This window comes from Balaenoptera acutorostrata, chromosome 18 (assembly GCF_949987535.1).
Source record: "Balaenoptera acutorostrata chromosome 18, mBalAcu1.1, whole genome shotgun sequence".
In the NCBI taxonomy this organism is placed as follows: domain Eukaryota; kingdom Metazoa; phylum Chordata; class Mammalia; order Artiodactyla; family Balaenopteridae; genus Balaenoptera; species Balaenoptera acutorostrata.
In genome coordinates this window covers 60236338-60250193 of record NC_080081.1, presented here as the reverse complement: position 1 = coordinate 60250193, position 13856 = coordinate 60236338, and the positions used below count along the sequence as shown (strand labels likewise).

At 45.4% G+C, this 13856-nt stretch overlaps 1 pseudogene; it reads left to right on the top strand.

The window, feature by feature from the left end:
* Nucleotides 1-6615: 6615 nt before the first annotated feature.
* On the top strand, nt 6616-9357 carry LOC130705598 (glutathione peroxidase 1-like; annotated as a pseudogene).
* The last annotated feature ends 4499 nt before the right edge of the window (nt 9358-13856 follow it).

Sequence of the window (13856 nt, the reverse complement as noted above, 5' to 3'; positions counted from 1 at the left end):
CTATCTCTAGTTGCAGCGAGCAGGGGCTACTCTTTGTTGCGGTGCACAGGCTTCTCATTGTGGTGGCTTCTCTCGTTGCGGAGCACAGGCTGTAGACGCGTGGGCTTCAGTAGTTGTGGCACACAGGCTCAGTAGTTGTGGCTCGCAGACTGTAGAGTGAGGGCTCAATAGTTGTGGCTTGTGGGCTCTAGAGTGCAGGCTCAGTAGTTGTGGTGCATGGGCTTAGTTGCTCCACGGCATGTGGGATCTTCCCGGACCAGGGCTCGAACCCATGTCCCCTGCATTGGCAGGCGGATTCTTAACCACTGCGCCACCAGGGATGCCCCAAATAGTTTTTATTTGAACTCCCTTTCTAGTTCTTTTTCATATGTATTCATGTTGTTTATAAAATTATAGAAAAATATAACATTAGTCATCTTCATGGTACATTTAACCTGTACCACCGTCATTTCCCCATAGTTTTTTGTTGTTTCCATTTTAATTATTGAGAAAAATTTAATGTCAAAATATGAGTAGTTACACAACCTTATTTACCATTCCCTTCTAAATGAGTACTTCCATTATTTTCTGTTTCTCCCTAAAATAACACAAGTAAATAACATTTTTATATCTAGGCTTTCTACACTTTGTTTCACTTGATCCTCCTGGAACTCAGTGAAGATGCCTTTGTTATCTATTTCCTTTTCACAGCTGAGGAAAGAGAAACCCTGAGAGATGAAGTAATCCATTCTCCAATACAGAACCTGTTTCACTGGGTGATGACTTGGGCCCAGTGCTTCCAGGCTTCTAGATACCATTTGCTTTGCAGATGTTGGTGCTGGCAGATTTTTACTTTTAGAACTTAACTGCCCAGTAGCTTCTACCAGTGACACAAGTATCCATGTCAATAAGCAGAGGTCTCTGGTTTTATGAAAGGACCTCACAACTCCCTACATTTGAAGACTCTGAGAAGCCTTTTATGCCCCTAAATATCCCATCCATCAGGCCTGTAATGCCTCTGTTAGAAAGGCATTTCTCTGAGTTTGGGTGACCTTTTGGTCTTTAAGAGGCCCTTATTAAAATCTCCAAAACAGTGAGAGGGATGATTTCCTAAACAAGGTTTTGCTAACCCTGTAAGAGATTGTTTTTCAGCCCTGATGTCAGCAGACTATTGCAGACATCTGTTGTATTCTTTGCTCAGCATCCCACCCCCATTCTCACTTAATGGAATTGCCTCTTCCTCCCAACGACATGGGTATTATGGGAACAGTCGTGTTAGGATAATGTGGTTATTGGTGGTGATCGTTCTAGTGTCAGAATTGAGTTAATCGAATCTTCCTTGAGACTTTGGGATTGAGATACAGAGAAAAAGAGCTCTCTCTCTCTCTCCCCTTCCTCTCTCTCTCCCCTTCCTCTCTCTCTCTGTCTCCCTCTCTCTCTCCTTCCCTCCCTCTCTCTCTGTGTCTATTTCTCTCTCTCTCTCTCATTAAAAGTTAATTTCACGGTCATACAGAAAGCAAAAGCAGAAACTCTGCCTGGAGGATTGTGAAGACAAAAATTGAGTCCTGTCCTAATGAAATCTATAGAAACACAAATTTTGAGCAGTTTGAATTCCATGGAGGTGTTAAATAAATGTTAGTAATCACTCACACATCATCACCACCTGTGCATATTTAGTTCATCTTTTATTCAATAAACACCAATTGAGAACCTATTGTGCCAGGCCCTGGAGACACAGAGATGAGATCAGCCCCTTCCTCAAGAAGCTCCCGGGCTGATGAGAGAGCTGGACAGGCAAATGAATTATTTCAAAACACGTGACCGGCACACTAAGGACGATAAAGGTGTTAGGTACTGTAACCAAGGAAGGTATGATGGGAGAAGAGGGGTCCAGCATGGGGTCAGGTGGGCTTTGGGGAGGCGTTAACCTTTGAGTGATCCCTGCTGGACGAGTGGGGATTTTCCCATGGAAGATGCTGGGCACGGAGACACTGAGTCTGGGCATGCGCGATGCTCCATGTGGGGAGAGTGGAGTGTGCGAATGAAGGGAGGAGAAAAAAGTATGGTGTTTGGGGAAAGACTTGCGGTCTGTGGGGTTGAACCTTAGGACGTGGGAGGAACAGGAGTCCTCAGGGGAAGAGGAGAACAGGAGGCCTAAAGTCAGGGAAGGACCATCCTGTGCTGGGCTTCACTCTGGACAGGTGGATTCCATTCCGTGTTTGAGGACTATCACTTTGAAAGCAGAGGAGTAAGGGGTTAAGCACGTGGGCTCTGGAGGCAACTAGGCTGGGGTTCAGAGTCCCAGCTCCGAGACCCAGTAGCTGTGTGACCTTGAACAAATTGATGATCCACTCTAAGCTGCAGTTTCCTCATTTGCAAACTGGTGCTCTTCATGGAATATACCAAAAAGGCTTCTTGAGACAATTAAATGAGTCCTGTCTTGAAAGCACTTAGCGCAGAGTCTGACACCTGTAGTGATAGCTTAATACAGAGTAGATACTATTAGTAATTTGAGCAGCAGTAGGTTAATGGGTCCAAAAGGGAGTAAAGACATTTAAGGTGTATCTAAGGATCTCAAGGAGGAGAAAGCTACTTCTGGAGAGAAAGCTTAGAAATCTTGTTCACTGGACCACTTCCGGTCCTCATTGCAAATTCCTGGAAAATGTGTTTCCAGGTAGCCATGTAAGAGAAAAACAATTAGGAAAAACAGTGAAATAATTTTCACTAAATAGTTTATGTAAAGTACAGGATATAAAACCAAAGATGTTTGAAAGTTGCTAAGAGAGCAAACTTTTTTTTTTTAACATGTTTATTGGGAGAGCAAATCTTAAAAGTTCTCATCACAAGAAAAAAAAGTCTTGTAACTCTCTGTGGGGACAGATGGTCACTAGACCTATTGTGGTGATCATTTTATAATATGTATAAATATCAAATCATCACATTGTACACCTGAAACTAATATCATGTAATATGTCAATTATACCTAAATAAAAAAATAAATTAAATGAACTCAAAGACAGAGTAAGGAATGTTTAATGTGTCTTGCTTACATGGGTTTGGGCTTCATCACGCTAGGGAAAAGCAAGATTTGCTTTTTTCTCAACAGAAGAACACACTGGCCTTTGATGCAGATGCATTTAGCTGATTAAATAGTTTGTAAAATGTGTGGGACTTTTCTCCCTTTGTCAGATTGGCGAGCAACAAGAAAAGAAGACTTATGCATTGGAAAATAGTGGGGGGGGGCTTTTGTTGAGAGATACTTTTTGGAAGCTGAAATATTAAAATCTAGTCACTTCTAAGCAAACATACAGTCTGTGAGATAACAAAACATTCAAGCATATGTTGATTAATTAGATGACAATGGAATATTTGGCCAATGAATCAAAGTTTAGTTCTACATGATGCCAAACATCTGGATATTTAGAAGCAGCTGTTTGGCATCCTGTGGACCAAATAGAAGCATCATTGTACTGCTGTGGCTCTAGATTGCTTTCTGTCTAATCTGCCCCACTGTCCCTAAGATACAGTCCCACAAACACGGTTGATAAACCAGGGCAGAGACTAGTTTGGGTCGAGGTCAGGTAGTAAAGTTGACGGAGACAGAATTTCTCATTGGGATTCAGATCTAAGGAGCAGATGTGAGGCAGATTTATTAGAAAGACTGAACCTCCTAAATGCAACAGTTCAGAAAGCCATGGTGCACCAGTACAAGACAGGAAGTAATATGGAACCCAGGACAAAAGTGATACCTCCTTGTTTCACCTTTTGCTGTCAATAGCATGGAGTAGTGAAAAGAGCATAGGACCAAAATCTAAAGGAACTGGGCTCTGCTCCTGGCTCTACCACCCTCTTACCCACATGACCATGTGCCCACTCTCTGAAACTCAACTTGCTTTTTTTTTTTTTAAGTCTTTATTGAATTTGTTACTATATTGCTTCTGTTTTACGTTTTGGTTTTTTGGCCGCGAGACATGTGCGATCTTAGCTCCCTGACCAGGGATCGAACCCACACCCCCTGCATTGGAAGGTGAAATCTTAACCAGTGGACCACCAGGAGAGTCCCCTCTTTTTTTTTTTAATTGGAGTATAGTTGATTTACAATGTTGTGTTAGTTTCAGATGTACAGCAAAGTGAATCAGTTATACGTATACGTATATCTGCTCTTTTCTTGGATTCTTTTCCCATATAGGTCATTACAGAGTATTGAGAACAGTTCCCTGTGTTATATAGTAGGTCCTTATTAGCTATCTATTTTATGTATAGTAGTGTGTATATATCAATCCCAATCTTCCAGTTTATCCCTCCCCCCGCTGCCCTGGTAACCATAAGTTTGTGTTCTACATCTGTGACTCTATATCTGTTTTGTAAATAAGTTCATTTGTACCAATTTTTTTAGACTCCACATAAAAGGGGTATCATATTCGTCTTTCTGTGTCTGACTTACTTCACTCAGTATGACAATCTCTAGGTCCATCCATGTTGCTGCGAATGACATTATTTCATTCCTTTTTATGGCTGTGAAACTCAACTTTCTAACAGGTAAACTAGAGATAGTGATAACTATCTCAAAGAACTGTTGAAAGGCTCAAGTGAAACTACTGACATGCTCCGTAAACAGTAAAGTGGTACAAAATGTAAATTATCAGGAACAGTTTTTTTTCATTCCCACTTTTTGATATCGTGTAAAACTTACAGTGATTAGCTAAAATGATGGGAGCTACAGGTAAGAATATTTCAGAGAGTTCCTGGTGGGCATGGAGTGTCCGAAAAGGTGCTTGGAGACCCTAATGGAGAAGAGCTTGGGGTTTGGAGAAAAACAGACCTGGGTTTGAGCTCCTGCTTCAGTGTGGTTTAGCTGTGTGCCCTTGGGCAAGTTACTTCTCTGCTCTGGTTTCCTGACTTGGGAAGTGGGGCTTATGATAGTAGCTGCCTCAGGGGGCTGTGGGGACTAAAGGAGATAATGCCGCCAGAGCTCCCTACCTGGCTCAAAGCACACGCACAGGAGCTGCTTGCACCAGGAAGTGTCCCATCACTGAATGGGCTCAGGGAGAGGCTGAACCCCAGTCTCTCCAAGGCATCGATGGTGTGTGAAGAGGTTGGGCAAAATGACTTCTAAATTTCCTTCAAATTCAAAACTTCCCTGAGTTTCTGACATCAAAATACTGAATTGGAGGAAAGCAACAAGAAATGAATTTGATCCTTGGAAAAGATGATTTCACTTACGTGCAGAATGAGAAACTATATATGAATAAACATCGAGCACTGCTCTCCAAAGCTCTTTACTGGCACTGAACCCAGCCCATTACTTAGCAAAGGCCAACACAACTCACCAGCTTGTTCACACTGTCCTGTGCTTTCAAGTGTCAGAATTTCAACTTCTCCCGCTCTTGTTGGGTTGGCCCCAGTACAAGATAAGGGACCAGAGGATCTTGTTGGCAAGTGAAAGAGTGAAAACAGTAACAGCAGTTATCAGGGTAACCGTGCCATTCAACCCAACTTAGGTTGTAATTACTGCCTGCACAGATAAAGTTCTTCGGGGCGGAGCTATCGATGTTTCTCGCTTTGCAAACAAAACACTATTCTTCCCGTTAAACTCATCTTTTAGGAGAGAGAAAGGACAGCCCAGCTTTGGACACTGAGCCCTTGTTGAAAAATCTGTGCTGTGGAGAGAAAAATTCTTCTTAGCAAATGTATATTTCTCTTTGTCAGAAGTAGAGTGAACTGTGAGGACCTCAATAAACATAAGCTACATTTAAATATTTTTTTCATATTTTCTTATCTTCTTTCACTCATTTTTTTTTCAGTGCCCACTATGTACTCAGAACACTGCTAAGTCTTCTGCGTGTTTTGGTGGGGCTTCTCCACCTGCTGGTCCAGATCCACTTTTCCACCCTGCTCTGGGCGTCCCCCCAGGAAGCTGAACTTGCGTAGATGCATCCCTCAGGCTCCACTGACTTCTGTCTGGTGTGTAGTTGAGTTTGATCATTGGGAGGCAACAGCAAGCGTCAGAAACATGAGAGGAGAGAGAGATTAGGTTATCTATTTCCAGACTCCCATCTCACATCTGCTCCCTGAGTTTCAGCTACTGAAAATCCAGGACCTGCACTGAGTTGTTGGCAGTCTTGGGAGGTCTCACCATCCCTTCTGATTTCTTTTAACCCTGCTTACACCTCTGTAAATAATCCATTAAATAAGTGGCCCTTTAGAGTGTGCCATCTGTTTTTGTTTGTTTCTTTTTTGCTCAGATTCTGACTGATATACACGCTTATTTCCAAAGAACTGTAACCAGGAAAGACATAGCTACTTGGAGGCCAAGGGTGTAAAGAGCCAGTGTGGGTCCTACATTCATCAGGAAGCAAAGCCCTCCAAGAAGATGTCAGAGATGCTATTTGGAAGCAGCCCAGATCCTTGATCACCCTTGGAGGAAAGCCACCTGCCCCCCTCAGACTGTGACATGAGCAAGAAGTAAAATTTTATCAGGTGAAGCCATTGAAATATTGGGGTTCATTTGTTACTGCAGCAGAACCTATTGTATCCTGACTAATCCTCTTATCTAATTTAACCCTTATGACCACCCTGTGAAGTAGATACTAATATTAATCCTCATCTTATAGCAAAGTGCTTAAGGAACTTGCAATGACACCAGAAGCAGCAGAACTGGTGTTCCAACCAGATCTTTCTGACCCCAAAGCCTAGTACAGTTTTCCCCTAAACTGTACTCTTTTATGTGGGATAGGGAGACTATCTTTTCTCCATGTGTAGGAAGACGTACTCTCTACCAGTGAATCTTGCAAATGGCATGAGCCCAGGACAGGCCTGCTGGCCACGTAGACAGTACATCCAGCAAATATTGAGGGACCTCTCCTGAAGCTGAGAGGTGAGTAGAGATCTCCTTAATACTCTAGCTCACCTTCCCTGGAAAAGAAGGATATAGGATTTTTTTTTCCCCTTGCTCCAGGCCTTTAAATTATTCGTATGGAAGTATCACAGTTTTCCATCCTTCTCTGGAATGAAAACTGTAGCTCTTTCTTTGTTGCCCTTATTGAGTATATTTCTTCAGAGAGACTAGGGACCCATTTATAGCTATTTATTTTAAAAATATGATTCTTAATGTGCATAATGCCACTGAATTGTACACTTAAAAATGGTTAAAATGGTAAATTTTATGTTACATAAATTTTACCGCAATAGAAAAAATTGTTTTAAAATACGATTCTTCAAATTTTGATTGAAAAAGGTACAGGACTGCATCCTTGCCATGGATGATTTGCTTTTGAAAATGCATGTTCAGTGCCTTTCCAGGGTTTCATTATCAGCTGGAGGAAACAGGCTTTGTCACTTGCAGGAAGAAATCATTGACTCTAGGTCAGATCAGTTCCTTGCATTCAACAATAATGACTGTTTTTTCTGTTACCGAAGGAAATTCAGCCACACAGTGACTTCTGAAATTTTGTGCATAGGAAGGAAAAGCCAAAGGAGGGCTTGGTGGCCCAAGCCGGAAATGTGACCTATTGAGCTTTTCTGAGGCAATGAGGTCAGAGAATCCTTTTTCCCTTTAAGCTGGATGTGCGAAGCCTCAGCAGTTTGCATTCTATGGCTTTGTAGAGGATGAACTCGAAGGCTAACATTCTGATCCAAATGTCCTATGTGTTTCCCATGATCAGTTTGCCCTGGCTTCTTTCGCTGAGTTTTCAATGCATCTGGAGTAGGTCTTAGTGTGTGGAAACCATTCTCTCCTACTTATGTTTTCTTAGACATGAAGCTGCTCCTTGGAAAAGAAGGCAGGAATTTACTTGGAAAACCCAGCCCTTTTATTTAGAATAGTGTCTGAACCAATACATACTTGCCCAGGGTCCTTAAAAAGACTTGTCGGGTGAAGTGGGAGTTTGCGGTCCGATTCTCTGTGTGGTGTCCGAAGCCAATATAGGCAGAGAAGGGGACTAGCCTGAGGTGGCCACCACCTGTTGTTTGCTTCCTGTTAGACCTGACCTCGACTCTTGGTCAGAGCGTACAACAGACCATGTCAAGAGTGGCCTTATCCCCACTCTGTCCTTAGGGATGACATGTTTTTGAACGGTCACGCATTTCTACAAAGAGGATGAGAATTCTCAATCCAGTCTGAAGCTTTTATTTTAAGGGCTGACGAGCTGCAGAAATTTTCCACTAACCAGCCCATATCCATTTCCTGCCCTTTTCTGTCCTGCTCTGATCCTGACGTGCTCTGAAACTACTTAACCTGGAGGCTTGCAGAGCCTTGAGTCCCTTTTAATGCTTCAATAGTGACAGGGTTATGGTTTGTGGCAATGACATTTTACTCTGAAAGAGATTATCTAAGCTTTTGTCACCCAGCGGCCTCAGCATCACCGGGAACTCGTTAGGAAGCTCAGGCTTCACCCAGACCTCCTCAATTAGAGTCTGCATTTCAACAAGATTCCAGGCAATTGGGGTTTTCGAAAAGCACTCTTGTAACCCATAGATGACTGAGGTCACTGGATACTATTCCACACGCAGAGCCTAGATGCAAAAGGATTGTTAGGACAGAGGGGCTCTCGAGCCCGCGGCTCTCCCCTTCCCGACACACCCTGGCCACGTGCGCAGCTCGGCGCTCTGCTTCCCCTCCGCTGCGCGCCCGCTGGCCGGTGGGGAACTCGTGAGCCTGGGCTCCCTGCGGGCCAAGGCGCTGCTCACTGAGAACGTGGCGTCGCTCGGAGGCAAGACGGCCCGGGACCACACCCAGATGAATGAGCTGCAGCGGCGGCACCTCGGGGGCCCCGGGCCTGGTCGCGCTCGGCTTCCTGAGCAAGCAGTTTAGGCAACAGGTGCGCAGGGCGGAGCGGGGGTGGGAGCGCGACCCGGCTCAGGAGCGCCGGCGGGTCCCGCGGCTGCGCGCGCCCTGGGCGTGGAGAGGCGGGTCTCCGGCTCGCTTCCCGCCGGCGCTCGTCCCGCCTGGCGTTCAAGTCCACCCAGGGGTTTTGCAAGAAAGGCAACAGTTCAGTGACTCATGGGCAAACTCCATGTCTGCGGTCAGAAGGCTTCCCCTCCCGTCACGGTCCCGGGTCCCAGCTGCTCTTCTCTCCCACGGGAAAATGCCAAGAACGAGGAGATCCTGAAGGGCCTCAGGTACGTCCGACCAGACGGCGGGCTCGAGCCCGAGCTCAGGCTCCGGGCCAAGGGCAAGGGGAACGGCGCGCAGGCGCACTCGCTCTTCGCCTCCGCGAGGCGCTGCGCACGCCCAGTGCCGACGCCCCTGCCCTCGTGACCGACCCCGAGCTCCTCGCCTGGTCTCCGGCGTGTCGCAGCGACGTCCCCTGGAACTTCCAGAAGCTCCTGGTGGGCCTGGACAGTGTGCCGCGCACACGTACAGCCGCCGCTTTCTGACCCTCGACCTCGAGCCTGCCATCGAGGCCCTGCTGCCCCAGCGGCCCCGCTGTGCCCAGGGCGCCCCTCCTACCCCTGCTGCTGGCAGTCACAGCGCTGCTCTCTGGGGATTTGATCCGTGAAGGTGTTTCCTCTAAACCTGCGTGGAGGAACGCCTGATGTCCGGGAAAATCCCCCGAGATGGGCGCTGGTCCATCCCAGCCTCCCCTTTCCCAGACCACAGCCCCTCACTAATAAAGTGCTGAGTGTCGGGGGGTGGGGGGAAAGACAGGACAGAGGGTCAACTATGAAGTATTTCAGTGATAGGCTGGTGAAAGCAGAGGAAAATTGGGTTAGCTCCCCTTTGATCACTACTTCCCCTCAGGCATCTCATGAAATCCTGTTCTATTTTCCCTCTTCAGCCCAACTCTAGAGAATCTGGTAGTCATTCATCCTATAATAAATGGATGGGAGGATACTTTTCATTCCATCAAAGCCAAACATTCGTTAAGTGTCTCTTACGCACCAAAAAGTGCTTTTCAGGAAGAAATGGTGAACTAGAGTGGAAAAAGAGAAGGCTGGTGGGAGAAACTGAGAAATAATTAGGAGATAAATTAGCCAGAATTTAGTAACGGGTGTTGTGGTTCTGGGGTGGGAGGGTGGGTTTGAAGGAGAGCGTGGAGATGAGGTGATTTCTCAATTATTAGCCCGTGTGGCTGGGATCGAGGTGGTGCCAATACCCTGAGACAGAGGAGACAGCCGGAGAAGGAGCACGTTTAGGGAAGAAGAGGATGCGTTTCGCGTTGCCCAGACTGAGCCAGACATCTCATGGGCATTTGGATATATGTGTCTGGAGGAAATTGAATTTCGAAAAAAGAAGAACTAACCAGGAAACATATGATTGACCTGGAGCTACAGAGTGGGGATAAGTGGCTTATTCCTCTAAATTTGAGAATAAAATAAAGGACAGCGCCCTCCTGACAACCTGTAAGCGTGAGTAGTGTCAGGTCCACTCTGCACGGTTTTTCCTTCTGGGAGCAGGGCCGGGCACTCGACTTCTTCTCATCTCGCTAGAGCACATCCTCCCTCCACACCCGCTCTCGAGGCTCCTCACCCCACGCCAGGATGAGGAGGAGGATGTGGCAGCCCCGGTCCCCATTCTTTGTAGTTCCTGGACGTGGCATGTAAGCCTTCGGTTTGGGGTTTTTCACACCAATCCCTATAGGAAACAAGAGGAGGAGAAAGATGGGAGCAAGAATAGAAGTGGTCTCCTGTGTAGTATTTCTACTTGGAGTAAATAGATTTTCGGAACCATTCAGCTTGGTACTTTTCCTGGACATCAAAGGTGCCCCTGGGGAATTAAATGTGAAAGGAAACTTAGGTTAACTGACTTGACTGAGAGTAAAAACAAAGGGAGTTCTAATCATGAAAATGATGGAATGCATTTTCTTCCCAGATTAATAGGTTGCTCTCTGGGTTTTTTTGTTTCTTTTTTTCTTTTAGCTTTGTTTTGTTTTCTTCTTTATTCTTTTTTTTTATTAATTTATTAATTAATTTATTTTTGGCTGCATTGGGTCTTCGTTGCTGCACATGGGCTTTCTCTAGTTGTGGCGAGTGGGGGGACACTCTTTTTTTTTTTTTTAACTTTTGGGTTTATTTATTCATTCATTTATGGCTGTGTTGGGTCTTCGTTTCTGTGCAAGGGCCTTCTCCAGTTGTGGAAAGCAGGGGCCACTCTTCATCGCGGTGCGCAGGCCTCTCATTATCGCGGCCTCTCCCGTTGCGGAGCACAGGCTCCAGACGCGCAGGCTCAGTAATTGTGGCTCACGGGCCCAGCTGCTCCGCGGCATGTGGGATCTTCCCAGACCAGGGCTCGAACCCGTGTCCCCTGCATTGGCAGGCAGACTCTCAACCACTGCGCCACCAGGGAAGCCCTGGGGGACACTCTTTGTTGCGGTGAGCAGGCTTCTCATTGTAGTGGCTTCTCTTGTTGCGGAGCATGGGCTCTAGGCACGCGGGCTTCAGTAGTTGTGGCTCACGGGCTCAGTAATTGTGGCTCATGGGCTCTAGAGCGCTGGCTCAGTAGTTGTGGCGCACGGGCTTAGCTGCTCCGTGGCATGTGGGATCTTCCCGGACCAGGGCTCGAACCCATGTCTCCTGCATTGGCCGGCGGATTCTTAACCACTGCACCACCAGGGAAGTCCCTTTTTTATTCTTATTTGCCCTTCTCTTGGGACCAAATCTTGACTCTTGTACAAAATCTCATGCAAGCAGATCGCTGTCTGTGAGGTCCTCGTTGCTCCAGAGAATGAAATCAGAGCCTCCAACTATAGGTATTAACACAAGGCTACGGAACTCAGATAAATGAATTTCAAATGCTGCCCTGTGCGTGATGAATAACAATTCCTTGTACTAAACAGGATATAGGATTTATGTGACATTTCGTGCTGAGAAATAGTGTCACTAACCAGGCAAATGGCTTGTGGTTTCTCCACTTTTCTCTCAAATGATAACAATATTCATTTTTTCCTCTTTTTTGACAAGGAAAGAAAAAAAACTGGACCATCAGCCCTTTAGCCTTCCTTCGAAGATTTTGTGCAGCATGAAGTAATGCTGGCATTTTTAAAGTGAAATTAAGTAATAAAAAGACTAATCTGAATAGTTCCTCTCAACTTGGCCATCCTTCACCCGCAGTTACTCAAAGTAGCTCAGGTGAAAGTCATTTCTCCTGATTTACCAGAATAGTTGTTGTAAGGTGATCATAGTTTCTTGGAAAGGCTTCTGGGAAAATCCTTTGGATTTTTCAAATCGGAGATAAACATCACCCGTTATATTTGATCGCTAGAGATAACTGGTGGACTTTTGCCTAACAGCAAAAATAATCAGTGCAATTTCTTTACACACATTCACTCAATAACATTCCTTGACATCTATGGTGAACACAGATTATGCTTGGTGTGAAGAGATTCCTGCTCTGGGGAAATACATGTTCTTGGCAGGAGACAGATATGTAGCGATGAAAACAATGTGAGAGTGATGTGATAGAATGATGTAGAAAGGGCCAAGGGAGCGTGGAATAGAGACGTTCTAATTTTGTGGGAAGGAGAGAGGATGAATCGGGAAGCGTCATAGTGGAGGTAACATTAAAGCAGGGTCTTGAAGAATCAGCAAGAGAAGGGAAGGTAGCATGGGCAAAGGGAGCAGAGTGAGGCCATGGGTTTAAGGTATATGTGTGTTTAGGATATGAGGTGTATGGGAGGGAAGGAAAAGGAGGGCAAGGACCTGATTGTGACTGTCAGCTGGGCTAGGTCAGGAAGTTTACATGTTATCCTACAGGTAGTGATGCGCTGCTGTGAGGGTTTTAATCAGGTAACTGCTGCTTTCTTGTATTTTCAGAAAAACACCCAGATGCTCTATTTTCACACTCTGGCACTCTGGCGCTACAGAAATAAACAGAGTAGGATTACACAATTTATAAAATGTTGCTTACTCTTGGGATGTGAAGGTCTGGTCCTATCTAGTTCCAGGTCTCCCTTTTTGCTTACGTATGCAAAGCACACCCACATGCTTGCATGTGGATGTACCTTCTGGAGGCTTGATTGTTAATTTCTTTCTAAATTTCAATTTTAATATATTTATTTCATCACAAACATTAAAATGAAAAAAATAAATTACAAAGTAAATCCTCCCCCTGAGGCAGGAGATAGATGGGCCCCAGGCTGAACAGTTTCTCCCCTGTGGACAAACACTCCAAAATGGCAGGAGAGAGGAGCTGAGCCCTGCCCAGATGAGAGATAAAAGACCACCCATTCCTCCCTCTCAAAGTCAAGGAGACCTCCCCGACTACACATGCGCAGAAAGGCTCCTCGGAGGTCAAAAGGGAGGGGGCGTCACTTCATAGTAAGTTATGTCAACCTACCCATAGACCTCTTTGCTAGAATCCATCTTGGCTAAGAGGTACGCGCCCACACATGGGAGGACCCTGACAGACACCAAATACAGACTCAGAACCAGGCAAAGCAAGATGATTGGCCAAAGGAAAACCGGAAGAAATGCCCTGTAAAAGTGATTCAAACTACCACGAGGGCGTGACTCTCTCTGAGCCCGCCCATGTGTCTATCCACACGTACTTGTTTCCCTCCTAATAAACACTTTACTTGCTTCACTACTTTCTGTCTCTATGTGGAAATTCATTTCTACAGAGCTGATGGGCCAGGGCCTTGTTGCTGACCACTGGTCTACTGGCTAGGATTCAGTGCTCTCACTGCCATGGCCCAAATTCCATCTCTGGCCAGGAATCGAAATCCTGCTTCAAGCTGCTGTAGGCTGAGACCTCCCAAGATCACCCCCATATATACATTCTGTCCATTATTTATAAAATTAGACTTTATAAAAACATATAGAAGTATATACATATATGGGGGCCATATACTGTTTTCTAATCTGGGTCAGAGCTTTTTGGTTTTGTTTTGTTTTGATTTTAGTCAAAAAATATATTGTGGTTGTCTTTCCATGTCAAT